Below are 27,218 nucleotides of genomic sequence, written 5' to 3'. Positions count from 1 at the left end.
TTCCTCAAAATTATTTCTCATTTTTAGGTTGTCATTTACTGTCTTGAGTATTTTAATTAATTTTATTTTATATATTTTTCCTTTATTTTAAATATTTTACTTCATTAGATTTTCATTACTTTATATAGATTTTTATTTTAATTAATTCATGTTTATTATTGTATTTTGTTGTTGTTGTTGTTGTCTGGGGAACGATTTTCCTCTATGTCTCCCATGAGAGCTGCCTAAATAAAGGCCTTGGGCCCAGAACACTCTATGATAAGGGGGATAGGAATTCAGTCACTTTCTCTCTCCCAGTTTCTTCTCCTTATCAGAGAAGCCTTTCCTCTGTTCTGGGCACATGGTAACTTTTCTGTCTCTTGCACATGTACAGACACCATAAGGAACCTGCCCAATTCCACTCCTATATCTGTTCCTGGAGGGACAGAAAGGGGTCTCTTGACTACAGCACAAGCAGGGTGAATGTGGAACAACTGCCCCACTACAGGCCATATGTGAGAAGATCCTGCTAGCCATGGGAGACCAGGGTCCAACAGTGGAGCTAATTTCACTCTGTCTCTTCTCTATGTGAGTAAAGCTTTTACCCATGCACTAATAGAGCTTTTGTGTGTAATCTTTTGTTTGTGACCTCAAACCCTTGTATGACATTGTTTAACTTATTTCATTTAAATTATTTTATTCATTTTATTTTAGTTTTTATTCTGTCATTTAAATTACTTTATTTCAATTAATTTAATTTATTCATTTAATATTATTTAATTTCTTTTAACTATTTTATTATAATTTAATTCACATTATTTCATTTTTATTTATTTTAAATTTAAATACTTGATTTTTAAATTTTTAAGTTATTTATTATTTTATTTTATTCATTAAATTTAAAAAATTTCTACAACTCCTATTCTAATGTCTCTCAGTTTCTATTTCTTAATAATGGTGGGTTTCTTCAAATACCTTAAGATTACATGTGACTTTCAATTAAGGGTTCTATTTTTTCTACCTGAAACTACTTGCTCTAAATACACTTTTAAAAATTATAAAATTTTCCAGGTAACAACATGAAAACAAGTACGTAATGGTACTGCTTATAAATGTCTGACCCGAGTGAGGAAGAATCTCCATAATTTGTTTTCCCATATTTCTCCATTGAACAAAGAAGCATAATTAGGTTAAGTAATCTCTATATAGTTGTGTAGTAAATTTCATTTTCTGGTTACACTGTATGTTCGAGATAAAAAGAATAAATGTACTTTTTATTTATATTTTATCACAGATTTTTAGTGAAATTCTTAGTACCCAATAATCGCCTAAATTAAAAAAAAAAAAATTAAAGAAATCAGTCACTGATCTAACTGTAGAAATCAGGAGAACTATAGCTATTTAATCAGATTAAGAAAACACGTTTTTCTAGCCCAGAAAGCAGGGAAGAGCTGTGAGATTCAGGCATCACTGGTAGTAGCTGAAAGGGTCTAAATGTAGGAAACATGAAGCCAAAAACACAGACGCGTCCACAAGTCACTAGCTTGGAGTCACAATTAAACCTAACCAAACCTGTTATCATGGAGTCGATTCTGAATCATAGCAACCCTAAAGGACAGAGTAGAACTGCCCCATAGGGTTTCCAAGAAGCAGATGGTGGATTCAAACTGCTGACCTTTTGGTTAGCAGGCAAACAATAAGCCACTGGGACACCAGGGCTCCGAAGTCACAAGTAGCGCAATATAAAGAGCCAAAATGGAAGACAGAGAGAGTAAAGGAAGACAAAGGATCAGGATGGTGCTTGTGGCTTGGGCCTTTGGGGAAGTCCTGGGGAAAATGTTGTTGCTGCAAATGTGTTGGGCTTGTTGCTTGTGCCTGAGCCGGACAAAGACCGTGGAATCACTAACTCAGACCATGAGGCCAAACATATTACATCAATGGAGAACATGACTGCATGTAGTGAGATTATAAATTTCTCTGACTTGAGTGTGGTACAGTGTCCATAAGTAGTTTTTGCACTTATGTTTTGGCTGTTTCTTGGTTGAATATTCCAACCGCTCTCATAGGAATAAAGGCATTTACTAAGAATTGTGAAGATCCAACAAAGGGAGCAGCAGAAGCCAATGCACTTTGGGGATCTCATTCTGACAGCCATTCACACACAGCTACTGGGGAAAAGCTCAATGACCTGCAAACCACTGAGGAAGCAGGTAGTGTTGATCAAAAATTCCCTTAGCCGCTTAATGAAAACAGAAGACAATTTTACATCCAGCAACATCCAGGAAATATTTCCATCCAAAAGTTGCCATTGTCTGAGGGATCCCTCTGGAAAAAGAACAAGGTTGATGGCTAAAACCAGTTGATTGAGAATCAGGTCTGTGGGCCTCAACTTGTGTCATCAGCAAAATGAAGTTATAAAGGCAAGGGAAGGATGAATTTCTCAGTATCCCCACTGAATCTGAGTGAGGAAAATGACCCCATTTCTAGGTTGGCAGAGCTCATCACATCACTATCTAGGAGATATTGATTCTAATTTGGGAAAAAAAATAAAAATAAAAAACAAAAATGTGTCACTTTCACCTTACCAGCAATGTATAGTGCTAAATTTAACACATATTTCCCCACTTTTAGTAACATATTTTCTCAAGTTAAATGGATATTAAGAATGTGTACTATGGGCTCCAAGGTTATTAATTAAAATCCTATGTTGCAAACAACCTAAATGGCCATTTAAGATGGTTGATTGAATGAATGATGGATCAAAAAATTAAATTCCTCATAGGATTTGGTTTCTTGGTTTGGAGGTCTAGGGTCATGGTTTTATGAGACAACCGAATTAAATGGCCTAATACTGATTTTTGTGTTTCTGTTCTACTTCCTAGTTCCTTGAGTAGTGCCTGGAGTCTTAAAAGCTTGTAAGTGGCCACCCGAGATACACTAGGCCTTTATTCACCTGCAACAGAGGAAGAAGGAGAGTCAGGAATTGGAAGAGGAAATGGAATGCATGGCTAATTGTCTCCATGAACAACTGCTTCCTTTGCCATGAGACCAGAACTGCATGGTGGCCAGCTACCATTACTGGACATTTTAATAAAAAATTCTATAGAAGAATCCTGATCAAGTGGGGTGAAATGCAAAACAGAATTTCAAATTCTCTTGGAATCCAGAAATTCTGGAGCCATTGAGGCTGGATAACCCCGGACTCTATTGCCCTGAGATAATCTTTCAATCTTAAACCAAAAATATCCCATGAAGTCTTCTTTAAACCAAAGGACAGTTTAGCTTAATTAGTAAAGAAAGTATGCCTTGTCCTTTTGAGATCTATCTATATAGTATTACATTTACAACAGCAACTTGAAAGGTTAAATAGGAAGCTTAGTAAGCAGTGAATTCATGTTAATGGGAGAAGAGCAATTCAAGAAAGGATGATAATGGTTGCGTAACTGAAGAATGTATCAATGTCAATGAATTGTAAATATAGAATTTGTTGAATGGGTATGTGTTTTGCTGAGTATAGTATGAACAACAAAAACAAAATTTAAAGAAAGAAATAGGTTTTGTATAAATTCTTCTAAAACATTGGAGGACAGAGTACTTCCCAATTAATTCTATGTAGCCAACATCACTCTAATTCAAGAATTTTAAAAGAAGAATATAGACCAATACCCTTCATGAATATAGATGCCAAAATTTTAAACTCCTTTTAGCAAATCAAACTCAAATTATATAAAAAGCATAATGAATCATGATCTAGACTATTATCACAGTGAGTTTAACATTCAAAAATCAACCAATATAATCTTGCAAGAAAAAATTATAACTCAAAAGATAAAAGAAATATAAATTTAGAAAATTAAACATCCATTTCTGTTAAAATCACTCAGCAAGTTAGAAACAAAAGCAAAGTTTGTTAACCTAATAAAATATATCCAGGCAAAATATACAGGTGTGTTATATGTAATGGTAAAAAAGCCAATGTTTTCCTTAAATTAGGAACAAGGCAAGGGCATTTACTCTCACCATTTCTATTTCACATAGCATTGTGTGATGGTTAAGGTGGTATGTCTACTTGGCTGGGCCATGACTGTCAGTGATTTGGCAGTTATGATGTAGTTTGGTAGCTATGTAATGATGTAATCACTTTCATAATGAAATATGATATAAAGTAATCACCTCCATGATGATATGTTATGAGCAGCCAATCTGTTGAAAGGGAGTTTCCTTGGTGGCATGGCCTGCATCCAATATATGTGGACTTTCTGGCAAAGTTCATGAACTTTTGCTTACTCTGGATCCTGCAGCTGGCTCCTGTTCATCTGACCTCGGTTCTTGGGACTTGAATTAGCAGCTTACCTGCCAGTCTTGGGATTTGTCAGCTTCCTCAGCCTATGAGCCAGAGGACTGCTGTCTGACCTGTCAATCTTGAGTTCGCCAGTCTTTGTAGTTAAATGAGTCAGGAGAAGCCTCCAGCCTGACCCACCTACTTGGGACTTTCCAGCCTCTACACTTCTTGGGCCATTTCCTTGATATAAATCTCTCTCTCTCCCTCTCTCTCTATATATATTAATACAGTTCACTGGTTTTGAGTCTCTAGAGAACCCAGCCTAAGACATTTTCTTCCGAGTGATTCTAGCGAAACAAAATTGTAAGGATGAGTTTTCTAAATTGGTTCTCAAGTCTGGTTAGTCTTAAAGATGTGATGACTCTGCTTCCAGTAGTAAATAGGGCACTGCTAATCCATGGCATGAGGTGGCAATAGAAATATGCAAAATATCACCACCAATAGATCAGGTATTGTGAGAGGCAAGGCTCTGGGTGGTCACGTTTGATACCTTTAACACATATTTCCCCAATTTTGTCAGACTTTATAAGGAAGCTGGTTGGTTTGTCCTACTTTTGCTAGACAAAGTGGTGAAAGGGATGAGCTCAGGGCTTCAGTCACAGCTCAAGCACCACATAAACAACCTCATACCACCAAAAAAGAAGAGCCAGGAGCAGAGAACGTCCTTTGGACCTGGGGTCCCTGTGCTGAGAAGCTCCTAGACCAGAGGAAGATTGATGACAAGGACCTTCTTCCAGAGCCAACAGAGACAGAGGGCCTTCCCCTGGAGCTGTCACACTGAATTGGACTTCTACTCTCCTAAACTGTGAGAGAATGAACTTCTGTTTATTAAAACCATCCACTTGTGGTATTTCTATTATAGCAGCACTAGATAACTAAGACATATTGACAGTTGTAGAAAGTGAAAAAGGGCATAAAAAAGAATTTACGGTTGAATGTAGTTAGCATATAGTCAGGAAAGGAATATATAACAGTATTAGCTAATGCCATAATTGTTAATGAAGAAAAGGCTACCGAATGTATAAAATAATCTACTAGAAAAGGTGAGCTTATTAAGGTTTCATAAGACAAGATCAATTTAATTATCAATTGGATTTCAATATTAGTAGCAAACGCTCAGAAATTGAAATGTAAAAGCTATGTCATTTAAATAAAAAACTAAGTAGAGATAAATTTGAAAAGACATTTGCAATAACTACTTAAAAATACAAATATGGATGAAAATTAAAAAAGAAAAAATATAACTTAGAGAAATTAAAGAAGACATAAGTACGGCTAGATATACCATGTTCGTGGTTGGGAGACTCAATATTGTAAAGAGATCAGTTCTCCCCAAATTGACTTATAGAATCAATACTATCAAATTGTCAGTAGACTTTTTTAGTAACTGACAGTGTAATTCTAAAATTTATATGAATATGGAAGTACATAAAAGATATTAAAAAGATTTTTTTTTAAAAAAAGAACAAAATAGAGGTTAAACACTACTAGATTTAAAGTGTTATTATAAAACTACAACAAAGCAATGTGGTTTTGGAGTTAAGTAGACAAATACAAAAATGAAACTGAATAAATTCCAAAAATAGATTCACACATGTATGGTCAATGGATGTATGATAATTTAATATTTTACCAAAGGAAAAATCAATTTACTGAAGCAATTCAATGAGGTGAGAATGATCCTTTCAAATATTGCTGGAAGTACTGAAAAATACAAACACACACTATATATAGGTATATATATAAATGTAAACCCTGACATTTACCTCACATGTGACCTATACAGAAATACAAAATAATTAACTCAAAATGAATCAACTCAAAATGAATCATCAATCTAACTTTAAGCTTATGATAAAATTTCTAGCAGAACCTAATGGGAAAATTCTGTGTAACTTTGGGTTTTGCAGCAATTTCTAAGGTAAAACAAAAAGCACAATCCATGAAGAATCAATTTGAGAAATTGGGCTTTTATTAAAAATAAAAATATATGCTCTTTTAAAGACACACTAAAAGAAGGAAAAAACAAGTCATGGGCTGGAAGAAAATACTTGGAAATTGCATATCTGAGAAAAGACTGGAATCCAGAATATAGAAAGAACCCTCAAAACTCACTAATAAGACAATAATTCTAACATAGGCAAAAAAAACTTGGACACTTTCCTGAAGATACATGGGTGACAAATAATTACATGAATATTCCACATTATTGTACATCAGGACAATGCAAACTGTATTACAAGAAGATACCACTACCCACCTATTAGAATGCCTAAAACTTAAAAGACCGGCCATGTCAAGTTTTGGCCAGGATGTGGATGAATTGGAACTCTCATTTTCTACTGTTGGGAATATAAAATGGCACACTTTGCAAATTATAAAAACTAAGTCAAATATACACCTACCATATGCCACCATTCCACTCCTAGGCATATGCTCAAGGGAAATGAAAGCATAGGTCCATACAAATATTGTACTTGAATATTCATAGCAGCTTTCTTTTTAACAGCCCCAAACTACAAACACAACAGGTGAATGAATAAAACAATTGTGGAATATCCTCACATAGAATAAAAAAAACCCAAACCAACTGCTGTCAAATCAATTCTGACTCATAGCAACCCCACAGGATTTCCAAGGCTGTAAATTTTTACAGGAGACTGCCACATCTTTCTCCCGAGTGGCTGGTGAGTTTGAACCACTGATCTTTCAGTTAGCAGTCAAGTGCTTAACCACCGCACACTGCATAAGAAGCAATGAAGTATTGATACACTTTTCTATGTGGATAATTCTCAAAATAATTTTGCTGGGAGAAATAGGCTATACAAAAGAGTACCTAGTATATGACTTAATTTACATAAAATTCTAGAAAATGCAAATTAGTCTGTAATGACAAATACCAGAACTGTGGTTGCCTGTAATAAGGTGAAAAACAAGCTGCAGGTGGGCAGGATTACACATTAGCTTGATGAAATTTTTGAGAGTGACTGTTAATTCATTATCCTGTGCTTGAGGTTTCATGCAGATGGTATGCACATCAATATTTATCAAAGTTTACAATTTAAATATGCACTGGTTATTGTATATCAATCTTACTAAATCTTTTAAAGTCTCAGTGCATATGCGTGTATACGTCTTATTAAATCAGTTCCTCTAGAGAACTCTGAGACAGATGATTTCAACAACAGTTCTTTAATGTTTTATAAACCAGAAGAATGGGAAACAGGGAGTTACTGTTTGGTGAATTATAGGATGGGGTAAATTAATGCTGAGCATCACAAGACCAAGAAAGTCATGAACAAGGTAAACTTTCTGTGCAAGCTGCCAGCAGAATCCAGACCAGATTCTCTTGGCAAATACTGGGCAGGTAGGTGCTGTAATCAGTTAGAGATGGAAATGACTCAGAATAGTCATGATTTTCCCCAGGCAATGGGAGAAAATACAGCCGCCTGCCTTGCCTGAACTTTCTAGGGTAACTGAGTCACATAGTGGTAACCTGCAAGATGGTAGCAGTGAGATGGCTTCTGCCATAGAAACTGGAAGTGACAGAACTCTGGCAGAGGTCCTGGGAAGTGTATAATGTGCAGTGCAACTCATGAACTTTGTGAATGCCTAAAACTCAAGGAATCTTACCAGATGTTCAAAAGTAGGAAAATCAACTTCAAGGTAGACGGCTCCCTAATAAAGGCTCTGTAGAGCAGTTAAACAAAGAACTAGCATATGCCCTTCATGTGCAAGGCCTTCCACATTTGTGGGCTTTTGATAGCCAAATGATGTTAGGCCTTACGCTAAAGACTTTCCCCCATTCTCCGCTCTTATGGGTATGAAATGTTCAGCGTTTAACGAGGCTAGAGCTTTGGATAAAAAATTTCTCACATTTGTCACTCATAAGCACTTATTCCTGAGAACTTGCTGCTGTTGAATAAGCGTGGAGTTTTAGCTAAAGAATTTCCCAGATTTTCCACACACATACTAGCTACTGGAGTGTGAACTCTCCTGGCTAGTAAGGCTGCAATTTCTGCTAAAGGATTTACCACATTCACTGTATTCATAAGGCCTTTCTCCAGCGTGAATTTTCTTGTTTCATAAGTTTGCACTTTTGCCGTATTTCCCACATTCACTGCATTCGTAAGGTCTTTCTCCAGTGTGAATTCTCTTGTGCATATTAAGGCTGGAGCTATTGCTAAAGGATTTCCCACATTCACTACACTCGTAAGGCCTTTCTCCAGTGTGAATTCTCTTGTGTACAGTAAGATAGGATCTATTCCTAAACAACTTCCCACATTCTGTACACTCATAAGGCCTTTCTCCAGTGTGGACCCTCTGATGATTAATTAGATTGGCGCGATCCTTAAATGATTTCCCACATTTGCCACATGTGTAAGGATTTGCTCCTGTGTGAATTCTCTGGTGTTGAATAAGACAGGAACTAAGGCTAAAGGATTTCCCACATTCATTACATTCGTAAGGCCTTTCTCCTGTGTGAATTCTTTTGTGTCCTCTAAGGTGGGATCTATCCCTAAACAGCTTACCACATTTACTGCATTCATAAGGCCTTTCTCCAGTGTGGACTCTCTGATGTTTAATCAGGGTGGAGCTACTGCTAAAGAACTTTCCACATTCACTACACTCATAAGGCCTTTCTCCAGTGTGGACTCTCCGGTGCTGAACGAGGGTGGAGCTTTGGCTAAAGGATTTCCCACATTCACTGCACTTAAAAGGCCTTTGTCCAGTGTGAACTCTCCAATGTTAAACAAGGCTGGAGTGATTGTACAATGATTTCCCACATTCTCCACACTCATAAGGATTTGCTCCTGTGTGCATTCTCTGGTGTTGAATAAGGGTGGAGCTTCGGCTAAAGGACTTCCCACATTCACTGCACTCATAAGGCCTTTCTCCAGTATGAATTCTCTTGTGGGCAATAAGGTGGGAGTTATTCCTAAATAACTTTCCACGCTCACTGCACTTATAAGGCCTTCCTCCAGTGTGGATTCTTCGATGCTGAATGAGGCTGGAGGGATCACGCAACGATTTCCCACATTCTCTGCATTCATAAGGATTTGCTCCTGTGTGACTTCTCTGGTGTTGAACAAGAGTATAGCTTCGGCTAAAGAATTTCCCACATTCACTACACCTATAAGGCCGAACTCCAATGTGAACTCTCCTATGTCTAGTAAGGTTGCCACTTCTGCTAAACGATTTACCACATTCACTACATTCATAAGGCCTTTCTCCAGTATGAATCTTCTTGTGCTCAGTAAGTTGGCCATTTTTGCGAAAGCATTTCCCACATTGACTGCACTCAAAAGGCTTTTCTCCAGTGTGAATTCTCTTATGTGCAATATGGTTGGAACTATGGCTAAAGAATTTTCCACATTCACCACACTCATACCGCCTTTCTCCAGTGTGAATTCCCTGCCCTTGAACAAATCTGTACTTGCAGCTGACGGCTTTCCTACATTTGTCAGCCTCATGAAGCCGATCTCCAGTGCAGACGCTCTGGTGGTGAACAAGTGTTTGTTTGTCTCTAAAACCTTTCCCACACTCACACTTGTCATGAAACTTTCTACTGCGAAAGGCTTCCACACATTTGAGGCCATTTAGAGGCTTCTCACTGTTGGGCATAGCCTGGTGCTGGAGAAGGCCCAAGGGAAGTGAGGAGTCCTTTCCAACCTCCCCACAGATAAAGGGCTGCCCTGACACTTGGAATTTGCATCTGGTCACAAACAAGTTTCTGTCCACCTCCCTCCTGAAGAGTTTCTCTCCACTGTGATGCTTCTGGTGATAGGAAAGGTTTGCAGTGAGCCAAGAACCTCTTACAGACACACCACTCAAGTATGGCTTCTGCCCAGGGTTTGTTGCTTTGTGTTCAGCCAGATGCAAAATGTTGTTCAAGACTGAAAAACACCTCTCACAGGGGTGAGTCTTCTGGGTGCATGGACCTGTCTGTGGAGTGCTGACCTGTGACACTCCTTCCTCCTCTTCCTGTGTTGCACGGCAACAACCTGAAAGCAGAGAAATGATTTAATACATGTTTCCAGTGTTGAGAGGAAAAAGCTCCATTAAAAATGTGTCATGGCAATGATTATTGATCATGGTTGCATACGTGATTAATGTAACTGGTGCCACTAAATTATACAGGTCAAAAACTTTGATTTAGAAAATGTTATGTTAAATATTTACAAGACTAAATAAAAACGTGCCAGATGTCAAGGAATGAATCCACGGGACTATTCTGGGGAGATGGAGCTGAAGAGGTTGAAGAAGGGGCTCCTTGCAGTACTGGCCTTTATCACAGAATGTGGGAAGCCTCACCTGAGGAAGGACAGGAGCATGGAGTGAAGCACGGGAAGAAGAGGGAGGGTTTCCACCATACCCCTCTACCATCAGCCTGGAGCAGGATTTTGCTGGTGACACACACATGATGTGCAGAGGGTTAGTTGTACCCAAAGAAAATGCAACTGGAACCAATGGCTGGTGTTCAAGGACTGTGTAAGGATACATGCATACCTTACGACATCTTATCAGTGGGGCTAAGGCTAGGAGACATTAAAGAAGGAGCATTGGAGAAGATCAGGTGTCATGTAGGAGAGAACGGTGGGGGCAACCAGGGGCTAGAATTCAGAGTTGAAATGACCAGTCAGCGAAGTGTCAAGTATGGGGAAGCGTGGTAAAATGAGTTCCTTTTGCCTTGGAAAAACAACTTGAGAAATTTTTCCCCTAAGCCCTGAGTGGTTACGTCTGCTCTAGTTTTCTACCACAGAGGGTTTGTTACTTTTGTCCACATTAATTGACATTTCCTGGATAACTGTACACAACTTTAGGTTTGATAGTTTTTGTCTGGCCCTGGGCTGCAGCCTGCCCTATGATTAGTATGCACCTTGGAGGGACTGGTCAATATACTATGCAAATGAAATTACTACAGACGATGAAAATGAAGTCTGTACCCTACTATGCAAATAAAGTGTCTGTGGCGTAATGAGAGGGAATTGGTCAGTTTATGGCCCCCACTGGAGGGCATATGCCTTAAAATTGACAAGGAGTTGTGTATATATGCAGCCAGCCTCTCAGACAAGGGAGGAAGCAGGAAGCAGCAGAAAGAAGCAGAGAGAGAGAAAGGAGGAAGGAACCTCCTAAAAGAGCTGTACCACGGGTCAAGGGTTGTGACACTGAAGACAGCGACAGTCCTGGAAGGAAACCTGCGGCAGAGTTGGTAGTAAACAGATGGTAGCGTCAAGAGGAACCCATCCTGAGGGGGCTGAGAGAAGCCTGTACAGATGAGAAGGAGCATGCATGGCAGAGAGAAGGGCCTGCTTGCTTGCTCGGTCAATAGGATGTGAGAAGGGACTGAAGAAGAGAGACTTTGCCTACAAGTGTCATCCTGATTCTGAGTTGTACCCTGTTACTTCCTTAATAAACCACTTAACTGTAAGTCTGGTCTATGAGTTATGAGTGGCCACTGCAATGAATTAACAAACCCAGCAGAGAAGTACAGGGTGCTGTGGTGAGGACGTCAGGTGTCAGAATTGGTAAAAAGGTTGGAGAGTGGGGTTTAGCTGATCTTCACTCACAGGAATCAGCTTTCTGCTGATGGTGATTCACATTATCCTGCCTTGAATTTAGACAGGTTCTGATATTGCTACTACTACTACCATTTTACAGGAAAAAAGGAAGAAATGAGTCATGGGAAAAAACACTGTTGGACACAGGGGAAGTTTCAGGTACGATCTGAATAGAATCTAATGTTGTGCCCTCCCCCAGTTGCACCTCAGAAGGGTCAGTCGTCCTCTGAGCGCATGCTGCCATATCCACCCTGAGAAGTAACAGGGCCTCTCCCTGAACCCCATCTGCATGATAGGACGTGCATGATGAAAGTCCTAACAGAAAGACAGGACGAGTGGCCACCATTGTCCCAAAGGAACTCAGCACACAATAGACTACAGAAAAGAAAATTAATATTGTAAGTAAAAACCTCAAGAGAAACTCTTGCAAGAACAACCCACATTCTATGTCACTAGTGACCACGACAATGCCTGCAATTCTTGGCACAGGCAAGCAGGAGGAAATGTCAGCTAGAAGAATGGGCAGAACCAGGGGCACAGAGGTGATGTGGACACATCACCCAGGTAGGGAGAGGGCAACCAGGGTGGGATCCATTGGGCAGAATGCAAGATTCCTGACTTCCGGACATGTCCCTGTACACTCTCTGGTGGCAAGTGGTGGGACTGCTCAGGGAGGCCATTATTCAGGGCATTGTACACAGCTCGGACCTGGCACCCATAGTACACATGTGATGAAGGCTACATGTTAACCGTAACACTGGCTGTAGGAAGGACAGAGGTATCTCTGGGGAAAAGAAGGAAGGCATAAACCCAGGGTGGGTGTGATGGCCTTACCTAATGATGCTATGATTGCAAAATTCTCCAGCATCACATTGCTGTACAGTATTCTCTGAGCCTCATCAAGGAGTCCCCACTCCTCCCGGGAGAAGTCAATGGCCACATCCTCAAAGGTCACACAGCCCTGCCATAATGGGGACAATAGTTCATTCCATGATTAGCTTCTCTCCTAAATCTCCAAGTTGACTACCCCACATCCAACCCCTGTTCACCCTCCTCCGCAAGCCCTAATTTAGTAGATATGAAGGCCCTGGTGCCACTGATGCCTGCTTTCATTTCAAGGTCCACTGATCACTGTGTCAGTGGACAGCTCCAAGAGGTGGGCAGACAGATGAAATCTAAGCTTTGGGCCTGGCATTAGGGCCACATGCCCACACTCTTGGCAGGCATTTCCCTGGGGTCTCCCAGATTGTGCCTCCCAGACAAATATGGGCTTACCCCTCACCCGTAAGTCCCCAACACAGGGCCCTGGGTCATCATTTCATGCTCCTCTCCATGTGCACTCCACTCTTTGTCCCATACTCTTTCCCACTCTGCACTCCCATAACCTCCTCTTTCCCTGCCCCACCCCACAGTCACCCTCCCCCACCCCCCTCACATGGTACTCATCCACAGAGTGGTACATTCACACAGGATCCAATACTACCCCAACCGCGGAAGGTCTCCACTGCCAGAGGCAGCCCTGAGTCCTGCTGTGAAGGCCTCCCTGCCTGACTCTGTTCCTGTCTTTAACCTCAGTCCACCAGAACCACCTGTGGCCTCCTCCACTTGTGTTATACTTGCTGTCCCCTCACCAGTCACAGCCTTCCCCTCTCTACCTAAGCCTCCTTCAAATCCAGGCCCCAGTGGCCCTCCTCCCCAGGCCTAGTGACTCCTCCAGAGACTCCTTTTGTCCCTGAGCTAATCTACCAGCCTGACTAAAACATACCATACCACAAGGGTCACAACAAAATCCTGGAGAGTCAACAAAGCAGTGAATACGTTCATGTCCACTCTTTCCTCCGAAGCCTGCCTGATCATCCGCTCTCCCACATCTTTCCCAAGGCCAATTCCCTCACTCACCTGTGTTGTTGATATCCATCACTCCAACCATAAGCAAAAACAAGAGACCTGGTTGTGACCAGGCTTTCTTGTACTTAATGTGATGCACTGCTCCATCCTGATCCACCCACTGGCCACCGTCTTTGGAGATGTCTCCATCCTGAACCTCTCTCCATAATCCAGACCTGTATGTCCAACTGCTTGCTTGATGCTTCCACTCATTAGTTCTCTGAAACATCTCAGACTCTTAACGTGGCCAAAACAAGACTCCCCAATGAAAATTATTCCTACTACTGATGTCTCCATCTCAATTGATGGAACTTCCATACTTCTGGGGTTACTCCTGACGCCTACCTTTCCCTCTGTCATACTCAAAATCAAACAACCCAAACACACCTACTTAAAAGACAGATCCAGAACCCAACCATGCCTCCTACCTCCACAATCACCACACCCATCGAGGTACCTGAAATACTGCAGTAGCCAGCTCACTGGTCTTCCTACCACACCCCTGTAATTATATTAGCCACTCTCCATCTTAGATGATGCCTTAGTATCTGTGTTGAGCCCCTTCCTCACTCTGTTAGCTAGTACACCACACCCCACTGCAGTTACTTGTCACAGATAATAGTGCTACCCAAAAGACCCACAATTTTCACTTCTCAGCTCCCCACAGCTGCCCCATTTAGTGTCTGTAGCCACTCATCCTTACTTTATCCTCTTTAGTTTCAAAAGGACCGTCATGTACCCCATGAAAATCTCACCCCACTCTCAAATCCCAATAGAGTGCCTCAGGTCTGCTTTCTCTCTTCCCACCAGCCACCTCCCCTCATGTGCTGTGGCCTCTGAGCATGCCATGTAACCCCAGTACATGTGAATAATAAAGTTCTTTATTTCCAATTTTGAGTCTTGTGATTGAAACGTGACTTTCTATCCGGGACAATGTACATAACCTGGGCTGTGAGAGATTGTTCTCTGTCCCCATCTATGGTGAAATGAGTTCCTTTAAATGTCTTTTTGCCTTGGTTCTTTGGAAAAACAGCTTGAGAGTTTTTCCCCTAAGCCTTGAGTTCCCTTTACCCTAGTTTTCTAGCCCAGAGAGTTTATTTTTGTCCAGGTTGACTGACATTTCCTGGGTAAACTGTAAACAACTTGATGGCTTGATACTTTTTGTCTAGCTGTGGGATGCAAACCGCTCTGTGATTAGTATATACTTTTTAGGGAGGGTCAATGTACTATAAAAGTAAAGTTACTATAGCCTACTATACAAATTAAGTGTCTCTACCCTACTGGTCAGTTCATGGTGCTGGTGGGAGGGAAATGCTTTAAAATTGATAGAAGAGTTTGCTTATACATGCAGCCAACCCCACAGAGGGAAGATGACAGAAAGAGAAGGAAGCAGAATGGAGAAAAGGCAAGAGGCAAAGAGAAGCAGTGAAAGAGGAGGTGAGGAACCTCTTAAAAGAGCTGTAACATGCATCAAAGGTTATAACACTGAAGACAGCCAGAGGCCTGGAAGGGGCCCCGCAGCAGGGCTGGTAGTGACAGGCCCGTAAGAGGCCCTGCGGCACAGCCAGCAGAGACAGGCCTGGATGGGACACTGCAGCACAGCCGGTGGGGGCAAGCGCTGAAGGGGGCTCTGCAGTAGGGCCGGTGATGACAACAGAAAACTGCTGCTACAAATGTAGCTAAGAGAGCTGAACAAAACTTCCACAGTGGCTATGACCTGGGTCAGTAAGCAATGGAGAGGCTGATGGTAGGGAGGCCGAAGGCAGACTGGCTTGTACAGCTGAGAAGGGGAGTGCATGGCCAAAGGGAGGCCTGTCCTGAGGGGGCCGAGGAGGCCTGCACAGCTGAGGGGGTCACGCATGACAGAGAAGGGCCTGCTTGTTTGCACAGCTGAGAGAGCTGTTCTGCACTGAAGAGATGGATGTGCTTTCCATTCGGCAGAGCCTTCCAGACTTTGCCTACAGGCTTCCTGATCCTGTTCCTGAGTTGTAGCCTGTTGATACTGATCCCAAGTTGTACCCTGTTACTTCCTTAATAAACCACTTAACTGTATGTCTGTGAGTTCTGTTTGGCCATTACAACGAATTATTGATTCCAGCAGGCAAGCAGAGAATGCCGTGGGGAGGATGGTTGGTAAAAGAATTGATAAAAAGGTTTGAGAGTGGAGGTATGTCTGCCTCCAGCTCACAGGGATCAGCTTTGGGCTGATCCTGATTCTTCTCTCTAAGGAATCTAGACAAGTTCTGATGCTACTACTATCATTTTACACCACCCCTCAGGGTAACAGCTGAGTTGAAATAAAACACACTCAGGACACCCCCTCACACTCACAGTCTGGTCTCCATATTGCAGCCACAGGGAGTCTGAGGAGACCTAGGTCAGATCACCTCCTTCCCTTACTCTAAAACTCCTACTGCTCCTATCACCTCCAGAATAGACGCTCAACTTCTCAGGAAGCCATTCCACGTCTGACTTCTACCCACTGCTCTCTGTCCCCATGAGAAAGAATGGTGACCTGTAGTTTTCTGAACACACCTCCAGCTCAGCCTCACCTCCAAGCATTTGCATATACAGGTACCTATGCCTGGGACAACCTTCCACTCCTTATTCAACTGGTTACCAAAAACAGAACCACTCCAATATGTGTACTACTGTTTCATGAGAAACTATTTGTTCTGTAAGCCTTCTCCTGAAGTACAATTAAAAAAAACAAAAAACAAAAAACAGAACCACTCCATAGAGCCCCTTACTAAACATAGTACCCTAAGTTTAAGGTGTGTTCAGGGTCCCCAGGCTCAAGGGCTAGAACAGTGGCAGGTGAAGAGTCCCAGGACAGCACAAACCCAGAGATCATATGGGTGAGGTCAGGACCAGTGAGGCTGGGGGACACCCTCCAGTCATCTGTGTAGGGTCCATAAGCACTTCTGCTGCCATGGGAAGCAGTGGGAAGAGGGAGATCTGACAGGCAGGTTACCATGGGCTCTGTCCTCCATGTCAAGCCCTGGAGCCTGGTAACCTCAGGATCACTAGTTATCTCTGGTTCTCAGACCTCAGTGCTATTCCTAATATTTGTGTGACCTAGTAGAAGTAAAACTCCCTGAGCAGCACTAAAGAAAAATCCCAGAACCCCGAATCCCTGTTGCCCTGTCTAGCCCAAGAACCAAGTGACCTCGGGGTCACCGTGTTATATTTGGTCCTCAGACTTCAGTGCTGTTCTTACCAGCTGTGTGAACTTGGAGAAGGACTCAACCTCCTGGTCATCATTCTCCTTCCTGTTTGTGTTTCTTCTGAGCAGCCTTTTTTACCATCTCCCTTTTGTTCATAACCCTCTATGGCTCCCAGCGTCCTCAGAATGAAGGCACAACCCCCCAGCCTACCATCGGGGCTAGATTGCTAACACTCTCTGTCCCCTGCACATGATGAACCCCAGGTTTCCCTGTTGCTCTGGCTCAGTCGCCAGGATCTCTCTCTTGGTCCTCATCACGCTAGTTCTCTGGAAACGGGTCCCCACTATGACCACCCACTTGTGCAGGACCATGGCTTGTGCTATAATGACCCGAGCAGGAGGCCCATTCGGGGCTCGACGACTGGGAGATGCAGTCAGGACGAGGAAGCCTGGAGGATGCTCACTCACCTGAGCTGGGTCCCTAAGCGCGGCGGCCGCCATGGAGACAGTGGGCGGAGCGTGGCTGGGAACTCGGGTCAGCGGGTGGGAATCCGGGAAAGGCGCTAATTATTCCAGCCAGAGCACGGGTCACCCCAGTGGGCGCTGCCTTCGCGTCTCACAACCGCTTGTGCTCAGTGGGGACAGAGCCTTCTCTCGTCACTTCTAAGTTCTCACGCAACGCTAGGAAGCCCTGACTCGGTGAACACACCTTAACTCGTTGCCGTGGACTCGATTCCGACTCATACAGACCCTATAGGACACACTAGAACTGCTCCATAGGGTTTCCAAGGAGCGGCTGGTGGATTCGAACCGCCAACCTCGTGGTTGGCAGCCGAACTCTTAGCCACTGCATCACCAGTATGCCGAACACACCTTGCAGCAGGGAAAATGCCCGCCTAAGAATGACGCGCGCCCTAACGCCTTGCGCATGCGCAAAAATGAAAACTAGCTGAGCTTCCATTGGTTCAGAGCTGCGGTTTTCACTGAGCCATCTGGGTAATGTGGTTCCTGCATCTCCACAAGCAGCTGTTTAATGTGTCCCGAGCCTTGGTGGTGCAGTGGTTAAGAGATCGGCGGCTACCGAAAGGTCGGCAGTTCAAATCCACCTGCCGCTCCTTGGAAACCCTATGGGCAGTTCTACTGTGTCCTATAGGGTCGCTATGAGTCGGAATCGACTCCACGGCAACCCGTTTGGGTGTTTTTTGGTTTCCACCTGAATAGCTGGGAGCAAAGGCTAGTAGGTAGCGGGAGGGGGCGCTTGGAAAAGGCTTCTCCAATCTCCAAAGATGAGGGAGGTGTTTCGCTGCTTCTTAAAGGGCAGCAGGCCGATTTCTGGAGAGTGTTTTCTACAATTGATCACCAGTGTTTATAGAGACATCATTTCAGACTCCTTGAAGCTCACCATGTTCCCAGGTGCTAAAAATATTATTTCAGATGCTCCTAAGGCTACCAATTCCAATGCACTTACCATTCTAGAGAGTCATTCAGACACAATATACATCCCCTGGTTGCTGGAAACTAATAAATATTATCTTATTGTTGTTCAAATGCATGTAGCCTCAATCCTCAGAGTCAGTTTTGTGACCTTTTAGTATGTTGGCTTAGGGACAGGAGAGGCTGCCGACAGGGCCATGACTGGAAGAGAGAAGAGGGATGTTGTGCTCCCTGAAGCAGTTGGACAAAGGTGGAGCTCTGCTTCTTGTTTCCACAGAAAATATGTCTCTTGCCTGTAGAGGCAGTAAATAAGTCCAACCCAGTGGCAAGCACTGTGTTTGGTATAATATTTCTTACTCCATGCTCTAAGATATATTAAATTCCTGGTGGCACAGTGGTGAAGAGCTTGGCTGCTAACCAAAAGGTCAGTGGTTTGAACCCACCAACAGCTCCTTGGAAGCCCTATGGCGCATTTCTGCTCTGTCCTATAGGGTTGTTATGAGTCAGGATCGACTCGACAGCAACAGGTTTGGGTTTTTTTCTTTTTTTTTTTTTTTTGGTTTTTAGGCATCTGATATTGATCTTAAAAAAGACCACCTTAACAAATGTTATTTTAGTAGGTGATAGTGGCTGTAATGTTTCCAGTCAGAGCAATTGTAGAAAAGCGGCATCTGAGTCCCACAATCTTATCTCCTTGCTGGGAAGAGATGATCATTTCCCCTGTTTGTAGGAACAGTTTTGCATGAAGAATTAATATTGTGTCAGGAAAAGAGTTGTGAAATGAAAATTGCATAAAGCTATTGATAATGCTTATGTAGTTATTTAAAGTTAGTGGCAGTTATACCTCTGGGGCAGCAACAATGAAGGATGAAAAAAAGTTAAGACTTCCAAGAAATTTGAGGAGGCGATGAAGTCTGAGACGTTTAGGCTGAGCACATGTATACTCTGGAATCTTGCTCATTCAAAAGGTTTTGTTTCCAAAATGGGCTGCTTCTTCATTCCTAAAATCTTTGAGCAACCCATCTGAGAGGGAAAGTTAAAGGGGATATTTAGAGTAGCCACAATCATAAAACGAACAGTGACGCTGATGTAACAAGTTTATTCACTGCTATAACAAAATCACTGAACATACATGGGGTTTTAGGCACTATTGTAGATGTATGGGAGACATTGGGACAAAAGAGAAACAAAGATCCCTTCTCTCATAGAGCCCATTTTCAACTCAAGGAAGACAGGAGCCGTGGAAGAAGAAATACTAAAATATTAAATCATATAGCATAGTATGTTAGAATGAGATTATCACAATGGGAAGGAGAGACATGAGGGTGCTAAGTGGAGATATGGTGGTAATATTACACTGTACAGTAAGGAAGCCCTTTTTGAGATAGAGGGCTGTTGAGCAAACAATTGAAGTTGGCAAGGGATAAGCCATATGGATTTGTTGTTGTTGTTATTCTTTGTTTTGTTTTGTTTTAATTAGTTCCAGGCAGAAGAATCAGATTGAAAAGCCTCTTTTTTTGGGTGGTCCCCTCACAAGTTTCCTTATTAGTGGAGAACCTGGGACTCCTGCACAGGTGGCTATTCATTCATTCATCTGCTTTACTTGCTGCAGGGACTTTCAGGGAATGACGGTGAGAAAAGTTGGCTCTGCCCCTTCTAGTCTTTAAATCTCCTGCCCCATCAATTGGAGACTGGAGTCAGGTAGTCTCTCACAGGTTCTGCGTTTGATCCCTGAACCTTCACTATCAACATGACCTAAGGACTCGTTAGATATACCATTTCTTAGTCCTGGGTCCAGATCTACTGAAACAGATATTCTGGAATCAGGCCCACACGTGTATTTTAACAAGCCTTTCCAGTAATTTTGATGAATAACATAAAATGTTCCATCCTCCTGCTATGATTACAGTGGACAGGAGCTCTTTTCTGCAATTAAGAGGAATCTCGTCCACTGCTGCAGGATTTTAGAACTGAGATTTCAAACCTTATCAATACATGTTCATTTTCCTATACAGATAAAAATTTTAAATGTATAAATTTCATATGTCTGTTGTTTGTTAAGGGGGACTACATGCCATTTATTTACAAAATACAAACTGAAAATTCAATGATAATTCTCTCTCCTGGAGAAAAACAGTGTTTGCAGTACAGGATTATCTTTCTAGAATTGTCAGGCTATGGATGAATTGCTCTGTGTGTTTTTGTTTGTTCAAATATATTCCTAAACAAGTTGTTTTTCTTCATGGGAATGAAGTCATACTTAGTGTAAAGATCTTTAATGTGCTTTTTCTCACTTAAAAATATATCTTCGACAACCTAAAACTTCTTTCTCATTTTATCCTTCATATCTCCTTATCGGAAGCCCTGGTGGCACAGTGGTTACGAGTTCGGCTGCTAACCAAAAGGTCAGCAATTGGAATCCACCAGCCCCTCCTTGGAAACCTTATGGGGCAGTTCTACTCTGTCCTATAGGGTCGCTATGAGGTGGAATCACTTTAAGGCAACGGGTATCTCCTTATCGCAACACCTTGTACTCCTAAAGCTACTTCCTTCTTGTAAAGGCTGCATTGCATTCTGTTCTCTGCATGCACCATGGCTGACTGGCTACCATAGGGTAGCCTGGCTCCTGGATGTATACCACTCCTTGGGCACCGCAAAGTCCCCCCTTAAGGCCAGGAAAAACTCCATGGAGACACCCAGGCCTCCTCCCATGGGGTCCAATGCTATCCAGCCTCCCATTGTCTAGAACCTAGGTACTGATCTGCTAGAGGAGAAGCTAGGCAACCAGTAGTGTGATCTGGAGACTGAAGAAAGAAAATTTGGTTACTCTAATTACAGAAAAATTTCTTCAAAAACACATTTTTCAATTCAGTCTGAATATTCAGAGTATGCCTTTTTATAAGTGCAAAGCTATTTCTTCCTGGATTATTTGTAAAAATGATTGGAATCAATTCAGTGACAATCAATGGGAGAGGGATTGACTGAATCATGGCATTTTTGCAATGGAGCATTAGGCAGTTGTGACAAGTAAAGTTCTCACTACTGCTGTACTCCCAGTATATACTTTTAATGGAGAAAATGAGAAATGTCATTCACTTTATGCAATTAGCTCTATTTCCCTATTAAAAGATTATAATTAATATATATTTCTCTATGTGTATATAGTTATACTTTTTCAACAGTACATTTTAAAAGATAAGAAATAAGTATCTCTAGGCAATGGAAGAGAGAACGAAGGAGAAAATATGAAGTTAGACTGCTCACAGTATATCTCACTTTTGGCTTTGGTTTAAAATTTTAGAATATGTATTATATATATTTATATATGTACATATATACATAAATACACATACACACACATATTTTAACAACAATAGAGTGGAGATAAATGAAATAGAAAAAAATAGAATCAATTAAATTAAAAGTTGGTTCTTTGAGAAGATCAGTAAACTGACAAACCCTTAGACTGACAGGAAAAAAGAAGAGAAGACACAAATAACTAAAATCAGAAATGAAGGTGAGGACATTACTACAGACTCTAAAGAAATAAAAATTATTATAAGAGGATACTGTGAACTATAGTATGCCAACAAATTAGATAAACTAGATAAAATGGAAAAATTCCTAGAAACACAAAAAATTGTCCTAGAAACACACAAACTATTTAAACTGACTCAAGAAGAAATAGAAAATTTCAACAAAACAATAAACACTGAGGAGATTGAATCTCAAACCTCCTGTAAAAATGGCCTGGTGGCAGCGTCCAACCTCCTAATCTAACTTCACAAAGGGGAGAGAGAATCACTGTCAGCATCTGCCCAAAGCTGATTCCTATGAGGTGGAGGTCAGATATACCTCCTTTCTCCAACCTTTTAACCAGTTCTGATACCAGCTATCACTCTCACTCTGTACTCCCCTGCTGGCTTCTATAATTCATTGCAATGGCCACACAGAACTCACAGACAATACTAATGATTATAGGATTTATTAGGGAAGTACAAGCTTACAATTCAGGATCAGAAATGAGTCAGGATACAGTTCTTTGGTCAGGACAGCTTCTTAGCCGTGCCTGCAGTTAGGCCTCTCCCTGACCCTCAGCCTCTTGCCATGTGGCCCAGCCTCTGCCCTGTTGGGGCAAGTACAAAGCACTTTAGCACTGCCAGTAAGTCCCTGGAGGCATCCCACTCCACCAGTAAGCCCTGGCCAGAAGGCACCCTGCTTTCTCATTCTGTGGTTTGTGAAGCCCACTGTGCTGTCTCCTGCCAGTCTCTTGGTTATGCTGCCTCTGCAGCCACCATTTTTCTGCAGCTGCTTCTCATTGTCTCTCACTGTCTCCAGTGTTACAGCTCTCTCTCTCTCTGTCTTCTGGGTCTAGGAGGTTCTCAGTGCAGGGATTCTGGGTCCAAATGACATTCTCCACTCTTAGCTCTTCTTTCTTGGTGGTAGTAAGGTCTCCCCATCCACCTCTGGGATGGCTCATTTTAAGCCTATCAGGATGGCAAAACTGACCAATTCCTTCATTAGGGTTCCATAAAACTTATTTGCATGGTCCCACCCCAACAAGGGTGCCATGCACCTTATTTGTATTATTTACAAGTTGTCCAATCCACTTAGTGGGCCACAAGCACCTTAATTACATAGTCCCACCCAGTCATTTGGTGGCAGTTACAAGATCATGGTGAGTAAGGCCATATAAAAGGATCCATTACACTGCACCTCCCAACAACCAAAAAAAGGTCCAGGACCAGGTGGCTTCATGGGTCAAACCTACCAAATATTTTAAGACAAATTAACAAAAATCCCTCCCAAAATCTTCCAAAAAATAGAAGATGAGGAAATATTTCCTAGCTCATTGTATGAGGCCAGCATTACACTACCAAAATCAGATAGAGACACTACAAGGAAGAAAAAACTACACAATATCCATTATGAATATAGATGCAAAAATACTCAATAAAATGGTAACAGATTTAATGTAACAGCACATTAAAACGATTAAACACCTTGAGCAAGTGAGGTTTATTACAGGAATGCAAGAGTGGTTCAACATTAGAAAATCAATCAATGGAATACACCACATTAATAGAAAGAAGGAAAAGTACCACATGATCATCTCAACTGATGCAGAAAGGCCAACATCATTTAATGATAGAAAAATTCAACAAGCTAGGAATAGAAAAGGAATTCCTCAATATGATGAAGAGCATTTATGAAAAACCATTATGTAGCATCATACATTTCATTTTACTTGTATCCACAATCAACACGCATGAAAGCAGCAGACAAGAAATCAAATGAAGTATTGCATCATGCAAATCTGCTGCAAAAGACATCTTTAAAGTGTTGAAAAGCAAAGATGTCACTTTGAGAACTAAGGAGTGCCTGACCCAAGCCATGGTGGTATTTTCAATCGCCATATATGCATGCAAAAGCCAGACAATGAATAAGCAAGATTGAAGTATTGATGCTTTTGAATCATGGTGTTACTGAAGAATATTGAATATATCTGGACTGCCAGAACATACAAATCTGTCCTGGAAGAAGTACAGCCAGAATGCCCTTTAGAGGTGAGGTTGGCAAGACTTCATCTTACGTACTTTGGACATGTTATCAGGAGGGACCAGTCCCTGGAGGACATCATGCTTGGTAGAGGATGAGCGAAAAAGAGGAAGACACTCAATGAGATAGACACATTTGCTGCAACAATGGGCTCAAGCAAGACAACAATTGTGAAGATGGCACAGGACTGGGCAGTGTTTCGTTCTGTTTTACACAGGGTCTCTGAGTTGGAACCGACTCGAAGGCTCCTAACAAACAACAACAAGCATCATAATCAAAGATGAAAGAACTGAAATCTTTCCCTCTAAGATCAGGAACAAGACAAAGATGCCCGATTTCACCATGGCTATTCAACATTGTGCTGGAAGTTCTAGTCACAACAATCAGGGGAGAAAAAGAAGTAAAAGACATGCAAATTAGAGAGAAGGAGTAAAACTATCTTGATTCACAGATAACATGATTGTGTATATATAGAAAATCTCAAGGATTCCACAGGAAAGCTAGGAGGGCTAATAAATGAATTCAGCAATTAGCAGAGTATAAGATCAACACACTAAAAGCAGTGTGTTTCTGTATAAACCCATTGCCATCGACTCGATTCTGACTCATAAAGACCCTATAGGACAGAGTAGGACTGCCCCATAGGGTTTCCAAGGCTATAAATCTTTATGGAAACAGACTGCCACATCTTTCTCTTGTGGAGCAGATAGTGAGTTAGAACTGCCAACCTTTTGGTTTGCAGCCAAGTGCTTTAACTACTGCATCATCAGGGCTCCTTGTGTTTTGGTATACCAGCAATAAACAATTAGAACACGAAATTTAGAAAAAAAAATCCATTTACAATAGCATCTAAAAGAATAAAATACCAAGGAATAAACGTAACTAGTGAGGTGAAAGACGTGTACACTCAAAACTATAAAACACTGTGGAAAGAAAATAAAGACCTAGATAAATGGAAAGACATCATGTGCTCATGGATCAGAAGACTTAGTATTGTTAAGATGTCAATACTACCCAAACCAATCTACAGACTGAAAGCAATCCCTATCAAAATTCCAATCTTTTTTTTACAGAAATGAATCCATCAACGAAACAAGTGTGTTTGGTGTACAAAGTAAAAATAAGATTTCAAGGAGCCCATAGAGATCAAAGATGGTAGCTTTTGGGTAAACTGTAGTCCAGTTTTGAAAAATATGTTTTCCTTATGACAAAATAAGACTACTGAGGCTCTTTCTTAGACTATAGCTGAGAAAATGGAACAAAGTGGCTGAAGCAAATTTTCTCTGGCTGATAACTGTGTAGGTGGACATTGTGCAGCAAAGAAGTTACATTAGTGATTTCAATGGTACTTCCATTCGGAGAGGGTCCTCAAATTTAATTCCAGGCTTAATGCTAATTATTGATGTTTTTCCCCTGATTTTTCAGTAATATACAGGCCTCTGAGAATAATACCAGAGCTAGAGAAAGATGAAACGCTTTGTATTTTCCCTTACTCATCTCAGATAATCAGGTATTAATAATGCCAAGTTGCATAATTTAACAGCTGCAATTGTTATTAGGTGCTGTCAAGTCGGTTCCGACTCATAGAGACCCTATAGGACAGAGTAGAACTGCCCTATAGAGTTTCCAAGGAGTGGCTGGTGGATTTGAACTGTCAACCTTTTGGTTAGCAGCCGAGCTCTTAACCACTACGCCACCAGAGCTCCTCTCTCAGTATAACTGGAGGAAATTTTCTAGATATTATATGTAATGAAGGAAAATTTGTCAGTTCCAGACTGTGTCACAGTCTAAAAGTTGAAGGAGGTGCACTGTGTGAAAACTAGGTTGAGGTTAAGAATTATTAGAAAGTTAACGGAATCACAGAGATAGTTCAGTGGAAATGTGACTCTATTGAATCTAAACTATACAGATACCATTGATGGGGCAGGATTTTTCAGAAGATGAACTGTGATATAAAATTGAACATGTAAAGTGGTGTGTCAGTGTCTTCTCTGACACACTCTAAACATCTTCTCTGACATCCACTGCAAATGCAGTTCTCTTTTCACCCTGTAAGAAGCTAGGTCAGGTCTTACAAGTTAAGGTGGCCTCAGGGCCCACTTAATTTTGACCAGAGCGCTACAAATTGGGGGATTCTCACTATGCCTTATGGTTTAATAACTTACTAGAATGTCTCCTATCAGAACTCAGAAAGCACTATTCGTACAATTACAGTTTTAGTAAAAAGGATACAATCAGGACCACTGTAAAGAAGAGATGCATAGTGTAAGATCTGGGTAACCATCTTGGCCTCTTTGATAGACAAAAGTTTCTTCTCAAGTAAAGATTCCTTCCATAAATTTAACAAACACATTCACATACATGTACACACAACAAGATTTTCTGGTAATAAATAATTCATTCATTTTTAATGGTTGTCTTGAAAGAAAGTACTCAACAGACAGAGGAGGCAGGACAAACAGGACGGCACCCCACATCATACATGGGTCGAAGGACAGTTAAAGCTGAGGAAGACTTCGGAACCCAGGAAAGCATGATTAAGAAGTAAGGCTTTGATCAGAAACAGGGGAAGTCATCCCTAGTGGTGGTATGTAAGCAGCTTGGAGATCAGTTTTCTGGGCCCCAGAGGGCATTGATGGGGGAACCTGAGGTCCACCTGATGAGACAAGTCATAGTATATAACAGAATATATAGTCCCATTGGGGCCCTGGTGGTGCAGGGGTTAAGAGCTCAGCTGCTAAGCAAAAAGTCATCGGTAGTTCGAATTCACCAGCTGTTCCTTGCAAACCCTATGCGGCAGTTCTGCTCTGTCCTATAGTGTCACTACGAGTCAGAATTGACTCAACAGCAACAGGTTCTTTACAGTCTCATTAATTTCTTCAGCCAAAGTTCTCTTGGCTTCCTGGATCCATTCCAGATACTGAGAATACAGTTTTAGGCTCCCTCTGGTGCCCCCAGACCCCACAGGCCCAGCAGCCACGAAATTCAGCTATTGAAAACCCTATAGAGCACAATTCTACTCTGACACACATGGAGTCGCCACGAGTCAAGTAGACTTGATGACACGTGGTGGGATAATTCCTGGGCCAGTGGGGTGACAGAAAGTAGAGGCACTCAGGTCCCCCTCATTCAGCATAAGTCCTTCAGATCCAGCCTCAAGCCTACTGTGAAAGGGAGGAAGGTAGTCAGGAGCTATGAACCTTCTCACCATGCATAGGTCCCATGACAAGGATGGGAGGATGTGCAGAGCATGTACAATTTTCAATACTTCACTTCCCCTGCAAGCACA

At 41.7% G+C, this 27,218-nt stretch overlaps 1 pseudogene; it reads right to left on the bottom strand.

The window, feature by feature from the left end:
• Window positions 1–8,329: 8,329 nt before the first annotated feature.
• LOC101347208 (zinc finger protein interacting with ribonucleoprotein K-like) lies at window positions 8,330–17,698 on the bottom strand (annotated as a pseudogene).
• Between the last annotated feature and the right edge of the window lie 9,520 nt (window positions 17,699–27,218).

This window comes from Trichechus manatus, unplaced genomic scaffold (assembly GCF_000243295.1).
Source record: "Trichechus manatus latirostris isolate Lorelei unplaced genomic scaffold, TriManLat1.0 scaffold00176, whole genome shotgun sequence".
NCBI classification, from domain to species: Eukaryota; Metazoa; Chordata; class Mammalia; order Sirenia; family Trichechidae; genus Trichechus; species Trichechus manatus.
The sequence above is the reverse complement of the archived record's forward strand: the minus strand, read 5'-3'. Positions and strand labels throughout refer to the sequence as shown.